Genomic DNA, 23,480 nt, shown 5'->3' with positions numbered 1-23,480 from the left:
GATGCTTGTTTCCAGTCCAGGGAGGACCTGGCTTGGCAGTTCGGGCTGGACTGTTCCCATGGGGGCACAGGGTCAAGACTGATTTGCATATGGCTGGGTTCAAACTGGAATGGCATGGTGAGCAAAAAAACGATGGATTTAGGCCCAGATCTCTGTACTGGGGTGAATGTATGACATTGTTCTGCATTCTGTCCATCAATTGTTGTTTTTGCATTTGTCACCCCGAGTGGGAAGGGTATGCTCAGACGTGAGTCCCGTGCTCTCCATGCCACTGGAATCAAGCTATCCTGGCTGACGAGGGCTGAAAGCCCGAAACCGGTCCTAGGATGCTTGTTTCCAGTCCAGGGAGGACCTGGCTTGGCAGTTCGGGCTGGACTGTTCCCATGGGGCACAGGGTCAAGACTGATTTGCATATAGCTGGGTTCAAACTGGAATGGCATGGTGAGCAAAAAAACGATGGATTTAGGCCCAGATCTCTGTACTGGGGTGAATGTATGACATTGTTCTGCATTCTGTCCATCAATTGTTGTTTTTGCATTTGTCACCCCGAGTGGGAAGGGTATGCTCAGACGTGAGTCCCGTGCTCTCCATGCCACTGGAATCAAGCTATCCTGGCTGACGAGGGCTGAAAGCCCGAAACCGGTCCTAGGATGCTTGTTTCCAGTCCAGGGAGGACCTGGCTTGGCAGTTCGGGCTGGACTGTTCCCATGGGGCACAGGGTCAAGACTGATTTGCATATGGCTGGGTTCAAACTGGAATGGCATGGTGAGCAAAACAACGATGGATTTAGGCCCAGATTTCTGTACTGGGGTGAATGTATGACATTGTTCTGCATTATGTCCATCAATTGTTGTTTTTGCATTTGTCACCCCGAGTGGGAAGGGTATGCTCAGACGTGAGGCCCGTGCTCTCCATGCCACTGGAATCAAGCTATCCTGGCTGACGAGGGCTGAAAGCCTGAAACCGGTCCTAGGATGCTTGTTTCCAGTCCAGGGAGGACCTGGCGTGGCAGTTCGGGCTGGACTGTTCCCATGGGGCACAGGGTCAAGACTGATTTGCATATGGCTGGGTTCAAACTGGAATGGCATGGTGAGCAAAAAAACGATGGATTTAGGCCCAGATCTCTGTACTTGGGTGAATGTATGACATTGTTCTGCATTCTGTCCATCAATTGTTGTTTTTGCATTTGTCACCCCGAGTGGGAAGGGTATGCTCAGACGTGAGTCCCGTGCTCTCCATGCCACTGGAATCAAGCTATCCTGGCTGACGAGGGCTGAAAGCCCGAAACCGGTCCTAGGATGCTTGTTTCCAGTCAAGGGAGGACCTGGCTTGGCAGTTCGGGCTGGACTGTTCCCATGGGGCACAGGGTCAAGACTGATTTGCATATGGCTGGGTTCAAACTGGAATGGCATGGTGAGCAAAAAAACGATGGATTTAGGCCCAGATCTCTGTACTGGGGTGAATGTATGACATTGGTTTGCATTCTGTCCATCAATTGTTGTTTTTGCATTTGTCACCCCGAGTGGGAAGGGTATGCTCAGACGTGAGTCCCGTGCTCTCCATGCCACTGGAATCAAGCTATCCTGGCTGACGAGAGCTGAAAGCCCGAAACCGGTCCTAGGATGCTTGTTTCCAGTCCAGGGAGGACCTGGCTTGGCAGTTCGGGCTGGACTGTTCCCATGGGGCACAGGGTCAAGACTGATTTGCATATGGCTGGGTTCAAACTGGAATGGCATTGTGAGCAAAAAAACGATGGATTTAGGCCCAGATCTCTGTATTGGGGTGAATGTATGACATTGTTCTGCATTCTGTCCATCAATTGTTGTTTTTGCATTTGTCACCCCGAGTGGGAAGGGTATGCTCAGACGTGAGTCCTGTGCTCTCCATGCCACTGGAATCAAGCTATCCTGGCTGACGAGGGCTGAAAGCCCGAAACCGGTCCTAGGATGCTTGTTTCCAGTCCAGGGAGGACCTGGCTTGGCAGTTCGGGCTGGACTGTTCCCATGGGGCACAGGGTCAAGACTGATTTGCATATGGCTGGGTTCAAACTGGAATGGCATGGTGAGCAAAAAAACGATGGATTTAGGCCCAGATCTCTGTACTGGGGTGAATGTATGACATTGTTCTGCATTCTGTCCATCAATTGTTGTTTTTGCATTTGTCACCCCGAGTGGGAAGGGTATGCTCAGACGTGAGTCCCGTGCTCTCCATGCCACTGGAATCAAGCTATCCTGGCTGACGAGGGCTGAAAGCCCGAAACCGGTCCTAGGATGCTTGTTTCCAGTCCAGGGAGGACCTGGCTTGGCAGTTCGGGCTGGACTGTTCCCATGGGGCACAGGGTCAAGACTGATTTGCATATGGCTGGGTTCAAACTGGAATGGCATGGTGAGCAAAAAAACGATGGATTTAGGCCCAGATCTCTGTACTGGGGTGAATGTATGACATTGTTCTGCATTCTGTCCATCAATTGTTGTTTTTGCATTTGTCACCCCGAGTGGGAAGGGTATGCTCAGACGTGAGTCCCGTGCTCTCCATGCCACTGGAATCAAGCTATCCTGGCTGACGAGGGCTGAAAGCCCGAAACCGGTCCTAGGATGCTTGTTTCCAGTCCAGGGAGGACCTGGCTTGGCAGTTCGGGCTGGACTGTTCCCATGGGGCACAGGGTCAAGACTGATTTGCATATGGCTGGGTTCAAACTGGAATGGCATGGTGAGCAAAAAAACGATGGATTTAGGCCCAGATCTCTGTACTGGGGTGAATGTATGACATTGTTCTGCATTCTGTCCATCAATTGTTGTTTTTGCATTTGTCACCCCGAGTGGGAAGGGTATGCTCAGACGTGAGTCCCGTGCTCTCCATGCCACTGGAATCAAGCTATCCTGGCCGACGAGGGCTGAAAGCCCGAAACCGGTCCTAGGATGCTTGTTTCCAGTCCAGGGAGGACCTGGCTTGGCAGTTTGGGCTGGACTATTCCCATGGGGCACAGGGTCAAGACTGATTTGCATATGGCTGGGTTCAAACTGGAATGGCATGGTGAGCAAAAAAACGATGGATTTAGGCCCAGATCTCTGTACTGGGGTGAATGTATGACATTGTTCTGCATTCTGTCCATCAATTGTTGTTTTTGCATTTGTCACCCCGAGTGGGAAGGGTATGCTCAGACGTGAGTCCCGTGCTCTCCATGCCACTGGAATCAAGCTATCCTGGCTGACGAGGGCTGAAAGCCCGAAACCGGTCCTAGGATGCTTGTTTCCAGTCCAGGGAGGACCTGGCTTGGCAGTTCGGGCTGGACTGTTCCCATGGGGCACAGGGTCAAGACTGATTTGCATATGGCTGGGTTCAAACTGGAATGGCATGGTGAGCAAAAAAACGATGGATTTAGGCCCAGATCTCTGTACTGGGGTGAATGTATGACATTGTTCTGCATTCTGTCCATCAATTGTTGTTTTTGCATTTGTCACCCCGAGTGGGAAGGGTATGCTCAGACTTGAGTCCCGTGCTCTCCATGCCACTGGAATCAAGCTATCCTGGCTGACGAGGGCTGAAACCCGAAACTGGTCCTAGGATGCTTGTTTCCAGTCCAGGGAGGACCTGGCTTGGCAGTTCGGGCTGGACTGTTCCCATGGGGCACAGGGTCAAGACTGATTTGCATATGGCTGGGTTCAAACTGGAATGGCATGGTGAGCAAAAAAACGATGGATTTAGGCCCAGATCTCTGTACTGGGGTGAATGTATGACATTGTTCTGCATTCTGTCCATCAATTGTTGTTTTTGCATTTGTCACCCCGAGTGGGAAGGGTATGCTCAGACGTGAGTCCCGTGCTCTCCATGCCACTGGAATCAAGCTATCCTGGCTGACGAGGGCTGAAAGCCCGAAACCGGTCCTAGGATGCTTGTTTCCAGTCCAGGGAGGACCTGGCTTGGCAGTTCGGGCTGGACTGTTCCCATGGGGCACAGGGTCAAGACTGATTTGCATATGGCTGGGTTCAAACTGGAATGGCTTGGTGAGCAAAAAAACGATGGATTTAGGCCCAGATCTCTGTACTGGGGTGAATGTATGACATTGTTCTGCATTCTGTCCATCAATTGTTGTTTTTGCACTTGATAACATACTGAGCAGAGTGGAACAAACGGGTGAAATTACACTGTAAACAACCATGTTTTTAGGCCCTTTCTAAATTTGAAGAGACTATATTCTTTCTTCAGCATGGTTGGCAAAGAGTTCCATAGGGTGGCAGTTGTAGCCGAGAAACTCTTGCCTCCCCATCTAACCTTGTTGACTCTAGGAACAATTACCTTTACCAGTTCGGCAGACCTCAGTGCTCTGGCTGGAGTGTATGGCTTTAGAAATGTCTTCAACTGTGTGGGGCCCGTTTCGTTAAGAGATTTGAAAGCAATACATAGCGATTTAAATTTAATCCTCTTGGCTACGGGTAGCTAGTGGAGTCGGACTAACGCTGTGGAGATTGAATCAAATTTGGGGATGTCCAACAGTATTCTTGCTGTTGCATTCTGTGCCATTTAAAGTTTGATTTCCAAACCTTGCAAGAATAGGTAGCATCTGGTTTTGTATCGGGGATAGCGCAGGGGTTGTCCCTGCCTGCCACACACTGCTGTGTGTTGGGATTAACTGCATGATGGGGTTTGACGCTGGTGGTGTGTTTGCAGGTCTCATTTTGTGTCGAGGATAGAACAGGAGTTGCCCTTGCCTGGCACACATCGTTCTGTGTTGGAACTACAGTGTGTAGTCAGTTGTTTCCCACAGCCATTGTCTTTTCTGCAGGGTTTTAGTCACAGGACGCCGCCGTCTACCCACTATTTTCAGAGGGTAGACACCATCTACCCTGCTGCAAAGCTGGCCGCTTTCACCGAAGTGCCCCATTCCTTTTCTACTCCTCCTGAAATTCTGAAATATGCTAAACTCGTCTCGATGTCATTTTCTGACACCAGGACACTTTCAGCAGCAGGGGAGGGAGCTTATCAGATTCCAGCCTGGGCCGTAACATAGGCTGAAGTTAAGGGGCCATTAGGCCTCTTTTTGTTGGAGTGTCCTGGCTGGAGCTATTGGGAGCCTCACACCTAAATGCAATGGAGGGCACTGGTTGAAATGGAAAAATAGAAGTACAGGTACTCTATCCCAGAGTACCTGCTTGTTTCTGAGAAGTGCCGGTACTCTCCAATTAAAAGTATAGCATTTCTCTTGAGAAGTGCCGGTACTCTCCCTCTCAAAATAAAAACGTGTCGGTACTCAGTACCGGACAGTACTGGTAGACCTCTGAGGCGGAAGCCGGAGGTGCTATTTTGCTCGTTTTTAAAAATTGTTGAAATTGTGTTTATCTGTGTTATTTTAATATCACTGCACCTACCCTGAGCTATTTGCAGGCATTTTCCCGCCAAGCAGGCACCCACAGACAGCGGATCCTAGCGCTGTTGGGAGGGAAAACATTACACGGACGCCATCGCTGACAACGCGAGGCCACGCCCACCTGCTAGGCCACGCCCACCCCCGAGCCTATGTAAGCGCTGATCTAGAGCGCGACACATTGGAATTGGTAGACCTCTGAGGCGGAAGCCGGAGGTGCTATTTTGCTCGTTTTTAAAAATTGTTGAAATCGTGATTATCTGTGTTATTTTAATATCACTGCACCTACCCTGAGCTATTTGCAGGCATTTTCCCGCCAAGCAGGCACCCATAGACAGCGGATCCTAGCGCTGTTGGGAGGGAAAACATTACACGGACGCCATCGCTGACAACGCGAGGCCAAGCCCACCCGCTAGGCCACGCCCACCTCCTCTTCTCCATAAATGTGTGTCCCACGCAAGCGCAGCGGACGAGCGCAGCGGGAGCGCCGTTTGCGCGCCGAAGGCGCGCCTAAGGCAAGCCCGTCTGGGCCCGTCCGGGCCCAGCCGGTCCCAGGCCCAGGAACTCTGCCGGTTTCGCCGCCTAAGCGCCTGGTGTACACAAGTGATACGATTCGGGCTCTCCACCTGGAAAAAAAGCCGGATTGTCACTACTCTCATGTAGAAGGCAAACCCTACATCAACTGCGCACGCTGTAACCCAGGCACCCAGACCCCGGTAAGGCCCGAGCTACAGATGGGCCTTCTTAACTGCCGTTCCCTCCCCAAGCATGCGCATGAAACCAATTTACTGATACAAGACCATAGCCTGGACGTACTGTTTCTTACAGAAACCTGGCTCTCTGCAAGCTCTGACTCTGACATCGTCAACACTCTCCCTCCGGGCTACCTGATCCAAACCCTGCATAGACCTAAAGGGAGAGGAGGGGGACTGGCAATAATCCATAAAGAACGCCTTGTCTGCAGAACCAGAAATGCAAACATTGAAGACTGCGAAAGCTGCCACTTCATTCTCAAAACTTCCCCAGCTCACTCCATAACGGGACTGCTGATATATCGGCCGCCGGGTTTACCAGGAAAATTCATCAACGCCCTTACGGAGACGGTGGCACAACTAGCTTCTTCCGCCCCCAACTTCCTTCTAGTGGGCGACCTTAACCTCCATCTCGCAGATCCGACAGACTCCACAGCATCCGATCTTTTGCATGACCTGTGGTCATTTAACATTCGGCTGGTCAATAATGGACCCACCCACGACAAGGGACACCTCCTGGACCCCGTCCTGACCAATATCACGGACATTACCACTGGCTCCCCCCTTCCTCTCCCATGGACAGATCATTTCCTAATCCCTTTCTTCTGTCATCTACTCACAGCCCCCCCAGAACCCTCCAAAACCCGAGTCACCGATCGACGCTGGCACAAGCTTGTCCCAGAGGAATGGGCCAACACCCTTGCTAATTCTGTACCGACTCTCTCCGGTGACCCTATCATCGCCGATGACCAGTTCAATTTCTGGATCACATCCTCACTGGATCAACTCCTCCCCAAAACGACTACTCTCAAACATACCAAACGAGTTACCCCCGCTCCCTGGTACACTCCGGAGCTTAAATCCCTACGACAGGAATGTAAGAAAACGGAACGTTCCTGGAGGAAGGATAAGGCTAAGGATAAAAAGGACGCTTACCATACCGCTCTACAAATTTATAAAACCTCGCTCCGAAAATCCAAAAGTCTATTCTTCCAAAAAAGAATAGAACATTCTGCGTGCTCCAGCAAGGAATCCTACACTATTCTAAAAGAACTCCTCAAAGTCCCCGACTCCAGACCCAGAATCCCACCAGACCCCAAGGCTGATGAGGAAAAATGCTATAAACTAGCTAATTTCTTCACAGATAAGATCCAGAAAATCCTCGATTCAATTCCAACCACCAACTCGCACGAGGAAATAGAGACCAATAACACTCCTATCGCCCCCTGTCTCACCTCTTGGGGACAAGTGACCGATGAGGAGGTCGAAAGCACGCTCAATAACATCAAAGCGGCTCCCCCAGGGACCCTGCACCGTTACGCTTCCTTAAGAGAGTAGCATCCACGATCGTCCCCCCCCTCACCCAGCTCATCAACGTTTCGCTGGAAGAGGGAGTCGTCCCCCCCAACTGGAAAGCGGCAGTTGTCAAGGCGTTATTGAAGAAACCTTCCCTTGACCCCGCGGATTTGGCCAATTACAGGCCAATCTCCCTCCTCCCGGGATCTAGCAAGGTTGCCGAAAAGCTGGTAAACAGAAAACTCTCACAATTTCTGGAAACCAATGATCGGCTGAAAAGATCACAGACGGGATTTCGCCCAGGCCAGGGTACCGACATCGCCCTCCTGGTGGCAGTGGAAGAGGCCAGAGCACTGCTCGACGCTGGAGGATCAGTGGCAGTGATCCTCCTCGACCTCAGTGCGGCCTTCGACACCGTCAACCACCAACTCCTGATTCATCGTCTCAGGAGTGTCGGCGTGGAAGGAAAAGCACTGTCCTGGCTATCGTCCTTTCTGGGTCATCGGTCCTTTCAGATTTGGGAGAACAACACCCGCTCCTCCGAAAAACCCCTCCAATGTGGCGTACCTCAGGGCTCCTCCCTGAGCCCCACATTGTTTAACATCTACATGTCCCCACTGGAGGAGGTCGTCATCCCTTTCGGAGTGAGCATCGTCAGCTACGCCGACGATACACAATTAGTTGTTTCCCTATCTCACCCAAGCCAACAACCTGCGGACCTTTACAACTGTCTGACGCAGATACAAGGATGGATGAACCGATCCCATCTCAAACTTAACGGTTCAAAGACTGACATCCTCCTCCTGGGTCAGAAGGGACTCTCCCTGTCACAGAACATCTGGTCACAGAATATCTGGCCACCCTGTTTAGGCCCGCCCCCAGACCCTAAACCCGAGGTTAAGAGCTTAGGCGTCTGGCTCGAAAAAGACCTATCGTTTGCAACACAGGCAAAAAAAGTAGCCGGGACATGCTTTGGGCTCCTCAAATCAATTCGAAAGATCCTGCCCCTACTCCCTCCTACCGCAAAAAAATTACTGATTCAAGGCCTAATACTCTCCAGGATCGACTACAGTAACTCCATCTATTTGGGCGCGCCTGAGGCCACCCTGAACTGGCTACAGAGGATCCAAAATGCGGCGGCCCGGATCGTCACCAACACTCCTGCCAGAGCCTCAGCCAAACCGGCTCTGAGGCTCCTCCACTGGCTCCCGGTCAGGGAGCGAGTGCACTTCAAAGCCCTTTGCCTGGCCCACAAATCGCTGCAAAATAAAGGACCTCCGATCCTAGCCAAATTCATTAAACCTTACAAAGCCCCAAGATCCCTCGGTTCCGATCAGGAACATCTCATCACTATCCCCAGATTTAAGAAGGCCCGCACGGGTGGAAGACGCTTCTCGGTTCATACAGCACGTCTCTGGAACGCCTTACCCCGCGAGACAAGATCAGAACCCAACTATCTACGTTTCAGAAAGCGTCTGAAAACCCTTCTATTTCCATAAATCCCTTCCACACCCCCTCACTGCCCTCACTCCCCTCAGGTTTACTGTTCCTAGCGCTGGGATACTCACGGGTGACTACGCGCTCTATAAAATTTATTAATAATAATAATAATAATTTAAAGCACCGATGGAGGGGAATCAAAGGCTCACAGCTGTGTATAAGACACGTATATGCATGCACTGCAAGAATGCCAGATGTGTTGGTTGCCTCAGTATTTAGATAAATAACAACTTAACTAGCACATATTTGTTTTATTTCTTATATAGCGCTTTAGCACTACAGTAGTGCTAAAGCTCTATAAAAAAAAATATTTAAAAAAATAGTGGTATTTAAATTGTTATTTATGTAAGTGTGATGTGAAGCGCTCTGACACCATGCATTGGGATGATGAATGCCAGAGCACTTTACATCACATGTACAAATTATATATTGACAATAAATCATATGTGTGTACATAAATATAAAGGACGTGTTACATAAGACAGTGAGGGTTACAAGGTGTCACATATCCTTCATAGCTCACTGTGCTATATTAGAAGGATTACAATGTATGAATTGCAAGTAACAAAAGGATCTTTATCTCAAAACCAGTAACCCACTTACCCTTAAAAAAATGTGTCATCTGCGTGTTACATGATGTGCTTTGCAGCAGACATATTAACCCTTTATGCTACTTTAATTCAAAACTAGGACAAGGCAAAACACAGATCTCTCCAGCAAACACATTATCCTCCAGAGTTATCTTACCATTATTATTATCCCCTGAGATTTAGCTGCCGCTCAAGGATCTCTGCAGCAGGTGCCTTAACCCCATAAGATATTTTAAAATAGAGACATTGCAACCAATTAAGCAGAACAGATTGACTGCCACATTTCTCCTTGTTGCCAATTTCTTTGTGGCAGGGCTTAAAGAAACATAAATGGAGTCCCAGATTTTGGGTCTGGTTTGCATCAATATTTTGGGACAACCCTGATTCAAAATCTCATTTGGTAAATGTTGTAATGCGCTCAAATGTTCTCACAATAGACCTACCAAATATATGTGAGGTCTTAAGATCTGATGTCACAGTGGATTGGTGTGGCTCACTGGTTAGAGGCGGCAGACCCGTAAGCAGAAGTCGGCCCGGGACCACGGTTCGATTCCCGACGCGGCAGGGTCTTGGGCCAAGGTCAGCGGACACGATAATTCTCTCGGTGCCTTACTCTAACCATGGATCCCACTCAGCAACTCTGGGCAATAGCTTGCTTAATCTCCACTTACGGCCCAATTAGCGCCAGGGATGCTTGTCTTCACCTTGGAGATTCCCAGTAGGGACCATCTCACAGGGAAAGCCAGGATGGGTTCCCCAGTTGTGCTCAGCGCCGGGACACTCTTGAGTATCTGCGCGCTTTACAAATGCAATATAACATAACATAACTTCCTGTAGGTCACACGCAGTGATGTCACACCCATTCTGCCTAAGTTGGTGAGTCCCCCCATTTCTTTTTTGAGGACTTGAGCCCTGCTTTTCTGCCCGTGTTTGATGTAGAATGCACAGCCGGGTCATGACCCGGAAGAGAAGGTCCCTCTAGGCCTAACAGTTACTCACAAGTTTCTAGTCTGCGGCACTTGATGGCAAATGTTTGTTTGTCTGCCTTGCCCTTGTAACCTTCCATTTTGCAATTCTGAGGGCAGTGGGAGGGTCGTTGTCACCCGTAAATGAATACAATAGTGGGTTCCTAGTGAGCGTTTCCTAATATGATTTAATGACACGTAGATCCACCCATGGCGGCAAAACCCTCAGACCTTTTTACGCCCATCATAATGTGAATTGGGTACACAAGCCAGGATCTTTCCAAATGTTTCTATTCTTATTTGGTTTGGAGTAAGCTTGACCTGTGGCTGTGCAGGAGCAGAATGCTGCTAGGAGTCCTGGGATACACCGCACAGCAGTTGTGTATGTACAATCTGAAGTCCATCTTTACACTTCCGCATCCAGTGGTAATGATGCACTGTCTCGAGTATTAAACCCGCGCACGGCTCGTAGTCAGAATGTCCTTTTCAGAAACTGTTCTGACAAATATTGTGCCCTTCATATCAAATACAAACATGTACTTCCACTAGGCTTACATTTTCTATTAACTCGAGTGACACAATATTTTTCTAGACCATCTTTAGGACATAGAACTCATGTCGGACAGCACTGTAACAACCTTTCTCTGGTGTCTTGCCTTTGTGTTTTCGTGTTTGTTGACCATAGTGCACATAGTGCCAATATAGGCAACTCACCCAACATGAAGAACACAGCATGCACATCAATAAATAAACACTCAAGACATGTTCCTTGGGAAACACTTTGCTGCAGGTTTTACTTCATACCAGAAATATGCCAACGTGGTGGGTTCACTTACGGGCGATCTAAGGGCAGGCAGTGGTGACTAACCTGAGCTGCCCTGCCCGCCTGATGAGCCAACTGCACCGTGGCCAACCCAATCGGTGCTACCATTTTGTGGGGGTTATCCCCCTTAAATACCGTTGACCACCAGTCTATCGCTTTACTCACGCCTTTTTAGGGGCAGAGTGTGTCCAGGCAAGCCCCCAGTTGCTCAGGCTTACAACCACCTGAAGGACTAGCGGGGCGCCGTCGCTTTCCTCCATGGTCCTGCCGTAAAGACTCCTGGGGTTCTTTGGCTTCTGCACCTCTAAAGTTCTCCTGAAGAGGGTAGCCCTATGTACCATTCAGCCTCCGGATCGCACTGTAACTCCACCAAGCCCTGGATGTGGCCAGCGTCACATCCAGGCCCCCCCACCCCACCATGGCAGGCTCCATAATCTCCTGCAACCTGCAGATACCTTCCAGCTGGACCAATTCCCTACCAACCTCTGGCAGGTGTGCCCTGTCCCTATCGGGGTACCCTATTGTGTTTGCGCTAATGAGGACATGCCTAATTTACCAAGCCCTTCTTATTTTATTTGATATTGTAATTCAGGTTGAACCAAGCCCTCCTGCTTGGCGGGCTTGTACTTGACTTAATTTACATACCTATAGGAAAGTTCGATGGCCTCCCCGGAAGTTGGGAACTACTGTTCATCTCTTTAACCAGTTCCAAAATATGTCCCTCTGTGCTAATGGGCCTTCTGATTAGGGGTTGTCTGGGTCCTGTATTTTCCCCTCACTGCCCAGGCCCCAGCATCAGGATTCGCTGGTAGGCATGTGTCTGTCTTCAAGGCCACAAGTATGTTTGTTAAACAAGTTAATGTTGTGGCCAACACCATACCCCCATCTTTATCCACTGACCTCCCTATGTGTAGGAGAACAGCACCGGCCAGGAATAGGATCCCTAGGGGATATAAAGCAGCTCTCTTCGAAACCACAGATCTATCTGAAACAATCTATTGCGCACTGTGTGCACATTTGTGCATTTTCATTGGGGGTTGGTTAAGCCCTTGGTTGCCCCCATTACTTAGATGATCCTAATTATCATGGTCCAGGCTGATTACCAAGTGCCACGCCTGCAAGTGAACCTGTAGACATGGATCGAATTTAAGCTGTGTCATGTCCTTACGAGGACTCCCGGTGAGCCTCCTCACCTAAGCCAAGATAAAGGTGGATCTCACCACAGGGGGAATAGCGTGAGGTCCCCTAATGGTACTCCTAATATTCTTCTACCTTTCATGTCCTTATTGCCTACAAAACCCAGCAGTCTGACTGCGATCACGGGTGCTGTGTCGCCATGCTGGTATCCCCCACCCCAGCATATGTAGCCCATAAACAGCTTTTGCTAAGGGTATCCCAGAGTGTCAAAAAAGTTAGCCAATACTTTTGGATTTGAGGACATGGAGTAAAACATATGAGCACATTTACCTGCACCTTCTTAAATATGGCTGCAAATGTGTTCTGGTAATTGCATTAGTGCTTCAAACCCGTATTTTTCAACACTATTGGAGTAACAGCACATCTTTTGGAATGTCAAAATAACGCAGCCCACCTGGCTGACTGGCGGCTTTAGCGTATGGAGCCCATAACTCAACTTTTGCTAGAGGTATTCCAGTGTGCTGAACAGATGCCAAAGCTTTTGGCTAGTGAGAACCTGGAGTAAAACATACGAACGAGTTTGCCTGCACCTTCATACTATGACTGCAAATTGTTATGGAATTATCGACATATGTGCTCCAAACCCATACTTCTCAACCTATTGACCCCACAGCACACTTTTGAAATGACAAACTAGCGGAACCCACCCGGCTGAAGGGCTGCCGGGGTTTAAGCTGAATTGCAGGAACCCTTACCCACACTTATCTTTACAGTATTCTGCTTGATTTCATGTCATCATTGCCTGCAAGCCCATCACCGTCCGACTGCGATCTTTAGATGCCGAGTCACCCTGCTGCTGTCCCCACCCCAGCATCCGTAGCCCAGAGCCAAGCGTCTGCTAATGTGTACCAGAATGCAGACAAGGGATGAAAAAGCTTTTGAATGCAGAGAACAGGAGAACAGTATGTACAGAATCCAACCCTAGTCTAACTGCGGACTTTGGATGGCTGCCGAGCTGCCGTACTGCTGCACCTACCCTGGCGTTGTTTGCCCAGCACCTGAACTCTGATACAGATATTGCCGGGATGCAGACAACGAGGAAGCTTTTTTATGGAGAATACCTTTGCCAAAGTAACTTCTGACAAGATGTGCCAGTGAAGTTACTACCTCTTATATCCAGCCCGCCTTACTTTCCGCTCATCAGCTATCTGTGTATAACGCTTGTGGAGCATAACATAACACTTGTGGATTTGTGAAGTGCAAGTGTTCCCGTAGGCATGTTGGTGCTGAATAAGAGACATTTGTTACCCCACTCGCTGATACTCATTCTAACAACCTCAGAAGGATGAAATGTTGATTGAAGCCGACGGGGTTAGGTCCTGTGACCACGAGGTCAAACCCACCACCTGACCCAGTAGGTAAATCGTTTCAGGTTTTCTTTGCCATTGCCATGACCCCTTCCGTGCCCTTTGAACTCACCCTATAACCTGCAAGTGGCCATTTGGTTGACCCCAGCTGGACCTGGCAGTCATCTTTAACCCTCCTATCCTTGCAGAGTAGCAACACTCGCCGCTGCAGACGCCTTGGTGCGCAAGCCCCCGCTGGTCGCACTAGTTAATACAGTGATTTTTTTACTTAATTTAATACAGTGTATATGAATATTTGGGAATTTCGCACATTCTGTAAATGTGAAACATTTTGGACTAAGTCCATCAAAATGAAGCTAGTCACATTAGATCAATTTGTGTGAGCAGAGCAAGAGCGTCAAGCAGAAGAGAGTATGGACGGGAAGTGACCCCAATTGAACTAAGACAGAAGCTACTGCGGGTGGGCTGTCCAACCGTTGCCTGCTGTGGAGGAGATGCCCTCTCACGTGCCGCAACTAGTGTACCACCTGCTCACGCTCCCCGGCTGTATAAATATTAACAGTGTGAGAGACCAGTGACATCACTGTCCGGATCTAAGATTCCCAGTTCATGTTCTAACGCAGCCCACCTTACTGTGGGTCCTGCAAGGACCCCTCTGCCTCACTGTGAATTACCTAGATACTTTTCACTTGACGCACTTGCATGTAATTCAAGGAAGACACCTAGAAAAAATGGTAAAAGTGTAATAATATGGTGGCTGAAGCCCCCGAAACCGTTGTACCCCGTCAAGAATGCAAGGTTTATGAACCCGAATGAAGTTCTGACTGAACTTTTCTGAGTTGCGCCATCACTTTAGAATTCTTTCGAATTCAGCAAGCCATGAAGACTGCTTCATTTCACACCAGGAACTCTTCTGACCTGAGCGCTCCGCAGTATTTCTGTCTTTTTGCCTGTATGACACAAGAGTTGTTAACCACGGCGCTCATCAATATCGCTCAACAATGATGCTACTTGGACTTAGAATAAGGGTCTGAAAACCAGTCCTTTCACTTATCTTGATCACAAGTCCCCCCAGCTGCGAGAATGGTACATCCCTTCTCGCCGGGCGCTCCGGCTCACAGCAAATAATGTTTGGCTCTATTTGTACAGTGTACGGAGTCCCCTTAGCGCAGACTGGCTGAATATGGGGGGCAAATGATCTGGAGAATGGTGTGGATCGCTCTGCACCGGAAGCAGCACGCTACTGCAAGCAAGTATCCCGTGGGAAGAGCTATTTCACACAGGCTGTCTCGAGCGGAGGGCAGGCAGAATGGGGCCATTTTGCTTCAGAATGCCGAGTCTCCGGCCTGGCTCCGGTCCAATAACATGTATTGTTGGACCGCTGCCTGCAGTGTAACACCACAACTTCATTCCGCCTCAAGATGGATGAAGTCTGCCCTAAAACCTAAACCTGGTTGCTAGGGGCAAAACTATTAAAAGCGGAGCCCTGCAAAGATGCCATTTAGATGTGGGACTTTGCGTTCCCCCGACCCACAAGAGTTGAAGATTTCTGTGAGCCCGGGACTCACCAATTCTGCTATTTCTTCCAGAAATGCCGGCGGGCATGGGTCGGAGGAGGATCCCCACTTTGATGAAGTGGGGGAGAAGCTGAGGAGGGTGTTATTTTAAGAGTCAGGGCTTGTCAGTTGAGTGGTGGGGAGGTGAACTGATGTATCCTCAAAGACCTTAAAAATGTCCAGGACTTTGGCTTTAAAAGCTGCTGCGATGTCATCACAGAACTTTTGGTTGCCCTTGATCCCTGTATTTTTGGGTATAGCTAGTTTGTTTACTACTGCAAATAGTTCTTTAGAGGATTTTTTTTGCTTTCTCGATCTGTTTAGCAAAATAATCCCTTTTTTTAATATCAGTAAGGGTTTATATTGTGCTAGGGCAGTTCTATATGCTTTTCTCTCAGGTGTGTGATAATTTGCTCGCGAGCACCTTTCTAGTCGACAACATTTTTGCTTTTCTTTCTGTAGTGCGTCAGAAACCCAGCGGCAGAGGGGCTGCTCCTGTTGCCTGAGGTTTTTTTGTGGGTACTGAGGCCTTAACTGCATCATTAAGCCATTCAGTATATTTGGTGGCATCTAATTCTGAGTGCCCATTTAGCTGTGGTCGTGAGCCCTCCAAATGTGTACGGAAGATCGTTTTATCCACTTTACTCCACTCTGTGTGAGTAGAGGCAGGGGGCTTAGAGGTCCCTCCGAGTCCGACAGTAGTGACTGGAAGATTGAACTTAACTAACGAATGATCTGGCCATGTCAAAAGAAGGGTTTCTTTCAGTATGAGACCTTGGGCCGAGGTACCATCAGGCGTGTGCCCCACCTCATGGGAGGAGGTCTGTACTAGTTGCGTTAAGCCTACAGCTCCCAATGTGTCTAAAAGTACACCTGTCTCCCTAATATCCTTGTCTTTAAGGTAGAAATTGAAGTCTCGAAGGATGGTGAAGTCATTGTTTAAAAGAGTAGGTTCTAGAAGGTTATCTAGATTCAGAGTGAAAGTGCTTCTAGTGCCTGGAGGCTACTACAATAAAATGCCTCTGAAAGTCAACCTTGGGCTGAGTTCGAGGGTAAAGTGAAGAGCCTCATAAGAAGGCGTGGAGGTAGGGTGGAAAGTTACTGGGAACTGCTCCCTGAAGATAAATGCTACTCCACCCCCTCGTTTTAATGGCCTATCGACCCTGATAGCCCGAAATCCGATAGAAGTTGCGGTGACAAAGTCTGGGTTGGAAGCAGCATCTGCCCAAGGTTCTGTAATAATAAGTATATCTAGATCAAAGTTAGAGATCATGTGCAATTTCATACTTATGCTTTGCCAGTGAGCTGACGTTTGCAAGGCCACAATAAATTTCAGCACTCTCTGGGGGTTTGGAAGAGTTGTGACTCCGGGAAGGTTTGGGGGGCTGGAAGGCACTAATCCTTCGTGGTTGCGGGAGTGAAAAACCACAGGGACAATTTGCGCTTTCTCTAACAGGAGTAAACAAGCAGCAGTTATTCTTGGGGTAATTAAGGAGTAGATCCCTTGCCATGTATCTGAGCGTATGTGAATTCAAAGGACATGGGGCTGTGGCCCTAGGCCCGGTCCAGGCGTGGATGGCCGCAGACGGGCTTGCCTTAGGTGCGCCTTTGGCACGCCAGCGGTGCGCTTGCTGTGCGCGTCCGCACCATCTGGCCGTTCTATGCGGAATCCCGTTGGACGACTAGACCGTGTCCAAACCGGAAGTGTCTTGTGGGCTGAAGTGAGGAGAAAGTGGTAGAGGTGGGTCCGCCCTCCGCGCAATCGGCACAACAGCCGTGGCGGAACGGGGTCGGCAACCACTCTGTACAAGGAACGGGCTAAAGTGCAAGTGCAAGATACCGGTGAGCATCGAAATTCAGTTTTAAGTTAACAGCAAAAGATGTTTAAAACAGTGATAAAAGAATGGCAATGTTCAGAAGTAAACGCAGCCAACAGTAAAATCAATTAAAAAACACAGCAATTAAAAAACACAGCAAAAGGCAGGCTAAAGGTGCGAGGCGCTAGCAGGGCTACTACAGCCTCGCCAGCAAGCCAGGACTATTGATTTTGACAATGGTTGATAATTGCATGAGGTAAATACACAACAACTATGGCTTCATTGTAAGAATTGGTGGTGTACACCAGGCAGCAGGATCTCGCACACTGCTGGCACGGGAGAAACATAAGCAAACGGCATGACCCCCAATAAAGTACAGGCGCCCACCGAGACGCCGACCTCCATACAATGCCTGGTTTTCCCTGGTCACCGCAATTGCCACCTGGTGCGGAAGGAAATCACGTATGAAAATGCACTGCCTGTGAAACGACCAAGGAGGCCCAGCCGAATGCGGGAGCCTCCACCCTATCAACGCGTATGCCAGCTGCAGGCAACCTCTCTACGATGGAGGGAAGTGTGACCCGTCAGGGGAGCTTGTGCTCCATAGCCTGTGTTCCAACCAATACAAACAGGGGGTGGAGCTGGCCTCAAGACCACATGCGTGATGGCAACCCTGCCAGCACCCACAGCCAGCCTGTGGCCAACCAACACTGAAAGTCTCCACCCCCACTGCACCCGTGAACCCAGTCACCCGCATCAGGTTTCTGAAATGGTCCAGGCGACAACCACCCACCAGTCGGCAAACCTCAAGACGCTTGGCAATTGCGCGAGCCCTTACTAGGCACAGGAGAGTTGAACCCCCCCAACATGGCAATTCAGTCCTATCCACGAAGACAAACTCAAATGCGGACCCAAAAGTAGCAAACACGCCCAATCTCCTCAATCCGTTTGTTCCGACTGCCCCTCAACACCACGCGAAGCCCGAGGCTCGCCCGGCCTTCATGTTGAGATTCCGGCAGGACGTTGGCTCCCTCACGTCTCCCCATAAGCGTGTTCACTGTGAGAAGGGTAGCTCACATGTAACCAGCTGGGGTTCAGCCACATGTTCGCTCCATCTACCCATTTCAATTACTGGTGGTCAACCCGGAACAACTGGGCAGGCAGAACCGGGTGCCCCGCCACCGCCAATGTCCAGCCCGCTCAAACTAGGTCGATGGGTGAGCAGTACACCCTGCTGTGCCCAGAGAACCACTGCCTCACCCACAACTGGCTGGACCCGAAAGGTAAGCCTGCCGCCCAGCAGTGGAGGAGCAGGGGCGGGAATCAACCGAAATGTAGACTTAAGCAGCGCTCCACCAAGCGGACGTCCCTCACAAACACACAAACTGCCCCAGGAAGAAGCAATTTACAAGCCATGACAGCACAGGCTGCCACAATCTTCTCTCACTCTGAGCCGATGACAGGACTCTGACCTGGGCCCGCAGCAGCTAAGGTGGCCGAACTGGCTGCAGCACTACCCTCTCTCTGCAAATGAATGATGGATTTAACCTAGATCCTTGTGACTGGGTGTGAATTCTTGCATTTCCCAGCATTCCGTTCATCAATTGTTTTTTTGCATATGTCGCCCTAAGTGGGAGGGGTATGCCCAGACGTGGGTCCCGTGCTCACTACACCACTGGATTCAAGCTAGCCTGGCTGATGAAGGGTGATGCCCTGAAACCAGTCCCAGGATGCTTGTTTCCGGTCTAGGGAGAACCTGGCTTGGCTGTTCAGGCTGGACTGTTCCCACAAGGAACAGGGTCAAGACTGATTAGCATATGGCTGGGTCCAAACTAGGGTGGTATGGTGAGCAAAAGAATGATGGAGTTTTACCCATATCCTTGTGACTGGGGGTGAATGTTTGCATTGTCCAGCATTCCATCCATCAATTGTTTCTTTTGCATATGTCGCCTTAAGTGGGAAGGATATGCCCAGACGTGGGTCCTGTGCTCACTACACCACTGGATTCAAGCTATCCTGGCCAATGAAGGGTTGAAGCAGGGTCCACTTTTACCGTATAAATGCCTTAGCCTATTCCTACCCACACCTGCCCACACCTGAAGCATGAGATCCCCATATGGCCCCACCAGCCAGCATGAAGGGATTTGTTAAATTGACCAAAGTATTGTAACTCTTTTTTCTGAACACAATAGGCCCTGTAAAGCAGGCCCTGCGCCTCTGACTAAAATCATAAGACATCTCAGCGAAGCCCCAGCTCTCCCAAGCCCCCACTCTCTCGTTGCATCCAACGTGCACTTTTGTTCTCACATCTATTGAAATATATCAAAACCACAAGAACACAGAACATCGCAAGCTAAGAGGAACTCTTATAAAGTTATACAAATTTCCCTGAATTTACGCAAATCCTGTTCAATAGATGTTCAATTTCATTATGATTCACGGTCAAACATCAATGTGACCTTTTGGTAAACTTTTGTGGGTGTCAGTTCCGTGTCCCTAAATATTTTCGGACAGTGACCAAAATGCGTCATGTTCTATGGTCAAGGCACCTGCTAATGTCATGATTTTGTGGTCAATGGTTCCTCATTAAAAGAATATAAAGATCTGCTCCTCAGTCCACTCGATGAACTACCTCGCACAAATGACCCCCCTTGGGTCATGACGCATGTGTGGTTCCCTTCAGCCATCTATCTAGCATCTTTGGCGGAAGCTATAATGCTTATTGTACTTTGAAACTGTCTCTTTCTCCATTCTCTGAATTTCCATTAATCTAAAATATATTTGCATTGCATGCGTTTGTTCTTCACTCCAGAAATGTGTCTTTAAATGCCTAGTCTTTACTAAGACTCCCAGGCTCATTATTGAATTTTAAAGTGTTTCCTTACACTTCTTATTGAAGTGGTTTCATTGTAATAACCTGCACCAAATCCTGATTCAATTTCTGTCTCTTACACTTGTGTTTTCTCTTATTATGTAGAAGCACCCCCTCAAATTAAGCCGCCCTGACCCAGTGCTCCGAGACCATAAATTTCACCCTCCAGCATCTGGCGACCACAGTTCGCGTGCCAGCTTTCCTACCGTCATCCTGTGATAGCGGACGGAGTTATTGCCCCCTTCCGGTGCCTCTTCCTGTCTGTGCAGGCTCCACACGCTCAAAGAAAAGTCTTGGAGACAGAGTTTATTTCTCTCTTGATCTCTTGGCCTTCTCCCGATGTGCTGTTTTGCCTGTATTAGGTAGGTTAAGCATTTGTTGGGTGCATCTCTGTCCGATAGCGCAGTTCTTTGCTTAAAGGTATCTTGCCACTTTACTCGAATTGCTCATTTTTAAAAACGTGGGCGCTGAATCAGGAATTACTGTAATGCTTTTTTGACAGTTTAAATAGTGAGTTTTTTTTATAGAGATCTATATTTTGTAACAGTTGAGAATTGTGACTTTCCATTTTATATGCATAAGCTTTCATTTTGCCTCTCTGAGCTGGGAGAGGGAACCTGTTTGTTTAACATAGACTGGTAAGGGAAAAATTGCGTCTTGCTTTTTTTCAGCTTTTTTAAAGATTCTGGTGGGTCCGGAACTTGCAACTAAGAGTAGCTGTCGGTTCATGACTTGTGAGTGGCACGAGAGATTAGTGTAGTACATGTCAAGACCTTTTCAAATTCTTTTAGGGTAACACATGTTGAAATCTTTCTCAGTTCTTTCTTCTACTAGTGTAGAACACGTCAAGACATTTTTTACTTTTTAGGGTAGCACGTTTTAAAGTCATCTCCAGGCTTTGCAAGCTAACCGTCTGTATAGTTATTTTAAAGTATGTGAAAAACACAGTGGTGTTTAAAAGTATAGCTTTATATGCCTACGTAGCTAACAGTGAGAGGACGACTCTATCTCGCAAGCCAAGTTGCCTGTAGTAGTTTCCTGTTCTGCCTGGGAAGAACAGAGAATAATAGTATAACACTTTCGCTGGCTGCAAACGCTTTATTTTTAACTTTAAATAGAAACGTTTTTTTTTTTTTGTCTTTTGTAGGCCTGAAAGAGCACAATTTTGTCTCTTTGATTATTGTAAAATGCATTTCTTCTATATACATATATATAGTTTGTTGTGTACCTCCATTAATTCATGATTCTTGTATGGTGTTTCTATTATCTGGTAGCATTATCGCATCTCATAATAATATTGTTGTGGCTGCTGTGTTTGACACCGGTGTCTAGTGTAACAATTTAAAGAAATGTTTTGCTGGCGAGAACAAGATATCTAGGTGTAGAATTCTTCTTTCTGTCATATGCATATTGTTAAGTCTTTAAGTCCACGGTGAATAGTAGTAATAGTACTTTCACTTGAATATTCTGCCAAGTGGTAGAAAGAGGGGGAGGAAGGATTTCGCAGGCATTTATTGACCAAGTCACACAGCCAACTTTTTACGTTTCTGTTCACTATTACGCCCTAGACTTGGCCCCAACTTCAAATGATAGGTCAGCCATCGGTTCCCTTCCAATACCAGAAACCTTCTCCTTCCCTCCCACTATGAACAATGACATAATAAGTTAAGGTCAAAGACTGCCATCTCTTACCCCCTCAATAGATGGAGCTATTCCCTTTGATATTTTTGGATCATAGGCTTAACATAGTACATGCATCCTCATTCTATTCAACACGCCCCACAGCATCTAGATTATTGACAACAAAAGAAAAATGAACAAAGATTTTAAAAATTAGTAAATTGCCTTGCCAGTAATATAAAAATATCTCCTTTATTGAAAATATATCTTTACAAAATAATGTTCTATAGTCAACAATGTTAAAAGACTAAAAATGCCATCTATATAATTAGAATAGTTTATTGGCAGAAGGAAAATACTTTAAGTTTCAAATGCATATGAATATCTCTCTCTATATAGATGACCATTTATAATTCAAAAAAAATAATTTTGCATTATAGACATGATGAATATCTATAGGCATCCATACTTCAATGCACAAAATGCAAAGGCCTACCAGGTCAGCTAGATGCACAGTTCACCAGCACAAAATATTGCAGCACCAAGCAACTAAGTAAAAAATAATTTACTCCTACCTGCGTCCAAATTCAACAACAGCCCATGCAGTAACAAAGGTGCCGCCCCTCCAGGCACAAGCAGTAGCCCGAATGCAAGCACCAATACAGGAAGTACAGCTATAGAGCATGGAGTTAGCTAATTCCAAAGATTTTGAAACTGTGTCTCGTGGCCAAGGAAGTTAGTGACACTAGACTTAGAGCAACGTAAATGTTGGAGCAGATGGGGAGACGAATTGATGGAATGGAATGCACGCTAGCTACACCCAGTTTTTGTCTTGGATCAAAACATAGGTCCAATACATTATTATAGGCCCTTAGGAGCATAAGACTAGAAAATACGGTGCATTACACAGCATGCATGACACATATTGAACGTGGGTTGGGTTTGTGGGAGCCTGTGTTTGACTTCATGGTTACGTGTTCCAATGCTACTAGGTCTCCGGAGCATTTAATCCTTGTGAGGTGGATAGATGCAGGGTCTGATCAGCCCTTCATCATTCTGAGGTGGGTAAAATGAGTACCATTGAGTTGGGGAACACTAAAGATCTGCTATTTAGCGTCAAAATACCATTCTGAGTGAATGTGCGCTTTACAAGAAAGCCATGGTATTCTAAAATAAGGTCTATTATTCATAACGTACAATTAAAGACAACCCATGTTTTTAGATATTACAGGGTGTCAAAGGGTTAATAGATTCAGTCTTGGGCTGCTGTTACACTCCTGGCTGGCCACCGATTCTGGGCGTTGAGCCAGGCAGGAAAGACATATTGAAATAGTTTCTTGCGGTTTGAAACAAACAGGAGATTGAGGGAGTTTATGTAGAAATGTGTATGTATACAGTTGGAACACGGAGAGCTGTGTAAAGAATTATAAATGAAATGCCCAGGATCACACAATTAGGTCAGGTTAGGTAGCTGGCTTGTTTTCCCCATTTCTCACTCTACAGACCGCCACCTAACATATAACACCGCCACCCTCACAAGAAGATATATATAGAATAGCACTAGGTATATTGCGTTCGTGAAGGGTGTTGCCTACTTAAATGGCGCAAGGAGAAGTAGTATTTTGTGTGTGTATCTAACATAAATAATATGTATGTATATTAATGTTTTTCAGTTCTAGGTTCTTCAGAGTTGCAGAAAATATTATAATAACAAATTATATTGTGAGGTGGAATGTGCTAAATGCCTTCTAAGTAGTAATATTATGTTTATATTATGTTTATATATTGATCTTTAGTAATAAGTATATGCCAATGCAGAGGGA

Source organism: Triturus cristatus, chromosome 7 (assembly GCF_964204655.1).
Source record: "Triturus cristatus chromosome 7, aTriCri1.1, whole genome shotgun sequence".
Taxonomy (NCBI): domain Eukaryota; kingdom Metazoa; phylum Chordata; class Amphibia; order Caudata; family Salamandridae; genus Triturus; species Triturus cristatus.
The sequence above is the reverse complement of the archived record's forward strand: the minus strand, read 5'-3'. Positions refer to the sequence as shown.